We start from the raw sequence: 7,885 nt of genomic DNA on the forward strand, positions 1-7,885 counted from the left end.
GTTACAGCTTTCCCCTCAGGAAGCCTTTCGCTAAGACAGTTCTTGTGGAATTGGCAAAGTGATATTTGGAAGCCCATAGAGGGCTATGGTGAAAAAGGAAATATCCTCAGAGGAAATCTGGAAAGAAGCTTTCTGAGAAACTGCTTAGTGTTCTGTTAATTCATCTCACAGAGTTACATCTGTATTTCGTGGATCTCTTTGCTAGCCTTATTTCTGTGGAATCTGAGAACAGATATTTCGGATCCCTTTGAAGACTATAGGGCCAAAGGAAATATCCTCGGATAACAAAGAGAAAAGAAGCTTCCTGAGAAACTTCTTTGTGTTCTGTGAAATCAACTCACAGAGTTACAGCTTTCCCCTCAAGAAGCCTTTCTCTAAGACCGTTCTTGTGGAATTGGCAGTGATATTTGGAAGCCCATAGAGAGCTATGGTGAAAAAGGAAATATCCTCAGAAGAAATGTTGAAAGAAGCTTTCTGAGAAACTGCTTAGTGTTCTGTTAATTCATCTCACAGAGTTACATCTGTATTTCGTGGATCTCTTTGCTAGCCTTATTTCTGTGGAATCTGAGAACAGATATTTCGGATCCCTTTGAAGACTATAGGGCCAAAGGAAATATCCTCCGATAACAAAGAGAAAGAAGTTTTCTGAGAAACTTCTTTGTGTTCTGTGAAATCAACTCACAGAGTTACAGCTTTCTCCTCAAGAAGCCTTTCACTAAGACAGTTCTTGTGGAATTGACAAAGTGATATTGGAAGCCCTTAGAGGTCTATGGTGAAAAACGAAATATCCTCAGAGGAAATCTGGAAAGAAGCTTTCTAAGAAACTGCTTAGTGTTCTGTTAATTTATCTCACAGAGTTACATCTGTATTTCGTGGATCTCTTTGCTAGCCTTATTTCTGTGGAATCTGAGAACAGATATTTCGGATCCCTTTGAAGACTATAGGGCCAAAAAAAATATCCTCCGATAACAAAGAGAAAGAAGCTTTCTGAAAAACTTCTTTGTGTTCTGTGAAATCAACTCACAGAGTGCAGCTTTCCCCTCAAGAAGCCTTTCGCTAAGACAGTTCTTGTGGAATTGGAAAAGTGATATTTGGAAGCCCATAGAGGGCTATGGTGAAAAAGGAAATATCCTCAGATGAAATCTGGAAAGAAGCTTTCTGAGAAACTGCTTAGTGTTTTGTTAGTTCATCTTACAGAGTTACATCTGTATTTCTTGGATCTCTTTGCTAGCCTTATTTCTGTGGAATCTGAGAACAGATATTTCGGATCCCTTTGAAGACTATAGGGCCAAAGGAAATATCCTCCGATAACAAAGAGAAAGAAGCTTTCTGAGAAACTTCTTTGGGATCTGTGAAATCATCTCACTGAGTTACAGCTTTCCTCTCAAGAAGCCTTTCGCTAAGACAGTTCTTGTGGAATTGGCAAAGTGATATTTGGAAGCCCATAGAGGGCTATGGTGAAAAAGGAAACATCCTCAGAGGAAATCTGGAAAAAAGCTTTCTGAGAAACTGCTTAGTGTTCTGTTAATTCATCTCACAGAGTTACATCTGTATTTCGTGGATCTCTTTGCTAGCCTTATTTCTGTGGAATCTGAGAACAGATATTTCGGATCCCTTTGAAGACCCTAGGGCCAAAGGAAATATCCTCCGATAACAAAGAGAAAGAAGCTTTCTGAGAAGCTTCTTTGTGTTCTGTGAAATCAACTCACAGAGTTACAGCTTTCCCCTCAAGAAGCCTTTCGCTAAGACAGTTCTTGTGGAATTGGCAAAGTGATAATTGGAAGCCCATAGAGGGCTATGGTGAAAAAGGAAATATCCTCAGAGGAAATCTGGGAAGAAGCTTTCTGAGAAAATGCTTAGTGTTCTGTTAATTCATCTCACAGAGTTACATCTGTATTTCGTGGATCTCTTTGCTCGCCTTATTTCTGTGGAATCTGAGAACAGATATTTCGGATCCCTTTGAAGACTATAGGGCCAAAGGAAATATCCTCCGATAACAAAGAGAAAGAAGCTTTCTGAGAAACTTCTTTGTGTTCTGTGAAATCAACTCACAGAGTTACAGCTTTCCCCTCAAGAAGCCTTTCGCTAAGACAGTTCTTGTGGAATTGGCAAAGTGATATTTGGAAGCCCATAGAGGGCTATGGTGAAAAAGGAAATATCCTCAGAGGAAATCTGGAAAGAAGCTTTCTGAGAAACTGCTTAGTGTTCTGTTAATTCATCTCACAGAGTTACATCTGTATTTCGTGGATGTCTTCGCTAGCCTTATTTCTGTGGAATCTGAGAACAGATATTTCGGATCCCTTTGAAGACTATAGGGCCAAAGGAAATATCCTCCGATAACAAAGAGAAAAGAAGCTTTCTGAGAAACTTCTTTGTGTTCTGTGAAATCAACTCACAGAGTTACAGCTTTCCCCTCAAGAAGCCTTTCATTAAGACAGTTCTTGTGGAATTGGCAAAGTGATATTTGGAAGCCCATAGAGGGCTATGGTGAAAAACGAATTATCCTCTGAGGAAAGGTGGAAAGAAGCTTTCTGAGAAACTGCTTAGTGTTCTGTTAATTCATCTCACAGAGTTACATCTGTATTTCGTGGATCTCTTTGCTAGCCTTATTTCTGTGGATTCTGAGAACAGATATTTCGGAACCCTTTGAAGACTATAGGGCCAAAGGAAATATCCTCCGATAACAAAGAGAAAGAAGCTTTCGGAGAAACTTCTTTGTGTTCTGTGAAATCAACTCACAGAGTTACAGCTTTCCCCTCAAGAAGCCTTTCGCTAAGACACTTCTTGTGGAATTGGCAAAGTGATATTTGGAAGCCCATAGAGGGCTATGGTGAAAAAGGAAATATCCTCAGATGAAATCTGGAAAGAAGCTTTCTGAGAAATGCTTAGTGTTCTGTTAGGTCATCTCACAGAGTTACATCTGTATTTCGTGGATCTCTTTGCTAGCCTTATTTCTGTGGAATCTGAGAACAGATATTTCGGATCCCTTAGAAGACTCTAAGGCCAAAGGAAATATCCTCTGATAACAAAGAGAAAGAAGCTTTCTGAGAAACTTCTTTGGGATCTGTGAAATCATCTCACTGATTTACAGCTTTCCTCTCAAGAAGCCTTTCGCTAAGACAGTTCTTGTGGAATTGGCAAAGTGATATTTGGAAGCCCATAGAGGGCTATGGTGAAAAAGGAAATAACCTCAGAGGAAATCTGGAAAAAAGCTTTCTGAGAAACTGCTTAGTGTTCTGTTAATTCATCTCACAGAGTTACATCTGTATTTCGTGGATCTCTTTGCTAGCCTTATTTCTGTGGAATCTGAGAACAGATATTTCGGATCCCTTTGAAGACTATAGGGCCAAAGGAAATATCCTCCGATAACAAAGAGAAAGAAGCTTTCTGAGAAACTTCTTTGTGTTCTGTGAAATCAACTCACAGAGTTACAGCTTTCCCCTCAAGAAGCCTTTCGCTAAGACAGTTATTGTGGAATTGGCAAAGTGATATTTGGAAGCCCATACAGGGCTATGGTGAAAAAGGAAATATCCTCAGATGACATCTGGAAAGAAGCTTTCTGAGAAATGCTTAGTGTTCTGTTAGGTCATCTCACAGAGTTACATCTGTATTTCGTGGATCTCTTTGCTAGCCTTATTTCTGTGGAATCTGAGAACAGATATTTCGGATCCCTTTGAAGACTATAGGGCCAAAGGAAATATCCTCCGATAACAAAGAGAAAGAAGCTTTCTGAGAAACTTCTTGTGTTCTGTGAAATCAACTCACAGAGTTACAGCTTTCCCCTCAGGAAGCCTTTCGCTAAGACAGTTCTTGTGGAATTGGCAAAGTGATATTTGGAAGCCCATAGAGGGCTATGGTGAAAAAGGAAATATCCTCAGAGGAAATCTGGAAAGAAGCTTTCTGAGAAACTGCTTAGTGTTCTGTTAATTCATCTCACAGAGTTACATCTGTATTTCGTGGATCTCTTTGCTAGCCTTATTTCTGTGGAATCTGAGAACAGATATTTCGGATCCCTTTGAAGACTATAGGGCCAAAGGAAATATCCTCGGATAACAAAGAGAAAAGAAGCTTCCTGAGAAACTTCTTTGTGTTCTGTGAAATCAACTCACAGAGTTACAGCTTTCCCCTCAAGAAGCCTTTCTCTAAGACCATTCTTGTGGAATTGGCAGTGATATTTGGAAGCCCATAGAGAGCTATGGTGAAAAAGGAAATATCCTCAGAAGAAATGTTGAAAGAAGCTTTCTGAGAAACTGCTTAGTGTTCTGTTAATTCATCTCACAGAGTTACATCTGTATTTCGTGGATCTCTTTGCTAGCCTTATTTCTGTGGAATCTGAGAACAGATATTTCGGATCCCTTTGAAGACTATAGGGCCAAAGGAAATATCCTCCGATAACAAAGAGAAAGAAGTTTTCTGAGAAACTTCTTTGTGTTCTGTGAAATCAACTCACAGAGTTACAGCTTTCTCCTCAAGAAGCCTTTCACTAAGACAGTTCTTGTGGAATTGACAAAGTGATATTGGAAGCCCTTAGAGGTCTATGGTGAAAAACGAAATATCCTCAGAGGAAATCTGGAAAGAAGCTTTCTAAGAAACTGCTTAGTGTTCTGTTAATTTATCTCACAGAGTTACATCTGTATTTCGTGGATCTCTTTGCTAGCCTTATTTCTGTGGAATCTGAGAACAGATATTTCGGATCCCTTTGAAGACTATAGGGCCAAAAAAAATATCCTCCGATAACAAAGAGAAAGAAGCTTTCTGAAAAACTTCTTTGTGTTCTGTGAAACCAACTCACAGAGTGCAGCTTTCCCCTCAAGAAGCCTTTCGCTAAGACAGTTCTTGTGGAATTGGAAAAGTGATATTTGGAAGCCCATAGAGGGCTATGGTGAAAAAGGAAATATCCTCAGATGAAATCTGGAAAGAAGCTTTCTGAGAAACTGCTTAGTGTTTTGTTAGTTCATCTTACAGAGTTACATCTGTATTTCTTGGATCTCTTTGCTAGCCTTATTTCTGTGGAATCTGAGAACAGATATTTCGGATCCCTTTGAAGACTATAGGGCCAAAGGAAATATCCTCCGATAACAAAGAGAAAGAAGCTTTCTGAGAAACTTCTTTGGGATCTGTGAAATCATCTCACTGAGTTACAGCTTTCCTCTCAAGAAGCCTTTCGCTAAGACAGTTCTTGTGGAATTGGCAAAGTGATATTTGGAAGCCCATAGAGGGCTATGGTGAAAAAGGAAACATCCTCAGAGGAAATCTGGAAAAAAGCTTTCTGAGAAACTGCTTAGTGTTCTGTTAATTTATCTCACAGAGTTACATCTGTATTTCGTGGATCTCTTTGCTAGCCTTATTTCTGTGGAATCTGAGAACAGATATTTCGGAACCCTTTGAAGACTATAGGGCCAAAGGAAATATCCTCCGATAACAAAGAGAAAGAAGCTTTCTGAGAAACTTCTTTGTGTTCTGTGAAATCAACTCACAGAGTTACAGCTTTCCCCTCAAGAAGCCTTTCGCTAAGACAGTTCTTGTGGAATTGGCAAAGTGATATTTGGAAGCCCATAGAGGGCTATGGTGAAAAAGGAAATATCCTCAGATGAAATCTGGAAAGAAACTTTCTGAGAAATGCTTAGTGTTCTGTTAGGTCATCTCATAGAGTTACATCTGTATTTCGTGGATCTCTTTGCTAGCCTTATTTCTGTGGAATCTGAGAACAGATATTTCGGATCCCTTTGAAGACTATAGGGCCAAAGGAAATATCCTCCGATAACAAAGAGAAAGAAGCTTTCTGAGAAACTTCTTGTGTTCTGTGAAATCAACTCACAGAGTTACAGCTTTCCCCTCAAGAAGCCTTTCGCTAAGACAGTTCTTGTGGAATTGGTAAAGTGATATTTGGAAGCCCATAGAGGGCTATGGTGAAAAAGGAAATATCCTCAGATGAAATCTGGAAAGAAGCTTTCTGAGAAATGCTTAGTGTTCTGTTAGGTCATCTCACAGAGTTACATCTGTATTTCGTGGATCTCTTTGCTAGCCTTATTTCTGTGGAATCTGAGAACAGATATTTCGGATCCCTTTGAAGACTATAGGGCCAAAGGAAATATCCTCCGATAACAAAGAGAAAGAAGCTTTCTGAGAAACTTCTTGTGTTCGGTGAAATCAACTCACAGAGTTACAGCTTTCCCCTCAAGAAGACTTTCGCTAAGACAGTTCTTGTGGAATTGGCAAAGTGATATTTGGAAGCCCATAGAGGGCTATGTTGAAAAAGGAAATATCCTCAGAGGAAATCTGGAAAGAAGATTTCTGAGAAACTGCTTAGTGTTCTGTTAATTCATCTCACAGAGTTACATCTGTATTTCGTGGATCTCTTTGCTAGCCTTATTTCTGTGGAATCTGAGAACAGATATTTCGGATCCCTTTGAAGACTATAGGGCCAAAGGAAATATCCTCCGATAACAAAGAGAAAAGAAGCTTTCTGAGAAACTTCTTTGTGTTCTGTGAAATCAACTCACAGAGTTACAGCTTTCCCCTCAAGAAGCCTTTCGCTAAGATAGTTCTTGTGGAATTGGCAAAGTGATATTTGGAAGCCCATACAGGGCTATGGTGAAAAAGGAAATATCCTCAGAAGAAATCTGGAAAGAAGCTTTCTGAGAAACTGCTTAGTGTTCTGTTAATTCATCTCACAGAGTTACATCTGTATTTCGTGGATCTCTTTGCTAGCCTTATTTCTGTGGAATGTGAGAACAGATATTTCGGATCCCTTTGAAGACTATAGGGCCAAAGGAAATATCCTCCGATAACAAAGAGAAAGAAGCTTTCTGAGAAACTTCTTTGTGTTCTGTGAAATCATCTCACAGAGTTACAGCTTTCCCCTCATCAAGCCTTTCGCTAAGACAGTTCTTGTGGAATTGGCAAAGTGATATTTGAAAGCCCATAGAGGGCTATGTTGAAAAAGGAAATATCCTCAGAGGAAATCTGGAAAGAAGCTTTCTGAGAAACTGCTTAGTGTTCTGTTAGTTCATCTCACAGAGTTACATCTGTATTTCGTGGATCTCTTTGCTAGCCTTATTTCTGTGGAATCTGAGAACAGATATTTCGGATCCCTTTGAAGACTATAGGGCCAAAGGAAATATCCTCCGATAACAAAGAGAAAGAAGCTTTCTGAGAAACTTCTTTGTGTTCTGTGAAATCAACTCACAGAGTTACAGCTTTCCCCTCAAGAAGCCTTTCGCTAAGACAGTTCTTGTGGAATTGGCAAAGTGATATTTGGAAGCCCATAGAGGGCTATGGTGAAAAAGGAAATATCCTCAGAGGAAATCTGGAAAGAAGCTTTCTGAGAAACTGCTTAGTGATCTGTTAATTTATCTCACAGAGTTACATCTGTATTTCGTGGATCTCTTTGCTAGCCTTATTTCTGTGGAATCTGAGAACAGATATTTCGGAACCCTTTGAAGACTATAGGGCCAAAGGAAATATCCTCCGATAACAAAGAGAAAGAAGCTTTCAGAGAAACTTCTTTGTGTTCTGTGAAATCAACTCACAGAGTTACAGCTTTCCCCTCAAGAAGCCTTTCGCTAAGACAGTTCTTGTGGAATTGGCAAAGTGATATTTGGAAGCCCATAGAGGGCTATGGTGAAAAAGGTAATATCCTCAGATGAAATCTGGAAAGAAGCTTTCTGAGAAATGCTTAGTGTTCTGTTAGGTCATCTCACAGAGTTACATCTGTATTTCGTGGATCTCTTTGCTAGCCTTATTTCTGTGGAATCTGAGAACAGATATTTCGGATCCCTTTGAAGACTATAGGGCCAAAGGAAATATCCTCCGATAACAAAGAGAAAGAAGCTTTCTGAGAATCTTCTTGTGTTCTGTGAAATCAACTCACAGAGTTACAGCT

Source organism: Macaca nemestrina, chromosome 7 (genome assembly GCF_043159975.1).
Source record: "Macaca nemestrina isolate mMacNem1 chromosome 7, mMacNem.hap1, whole genome shotgun sequence".
Taxonomy (NCBI): Eukaryota; Metazoa; Chordata; class Mammalia; order Primates; family Cercopithecidae; genus Macaca; species Macaca nemestrina.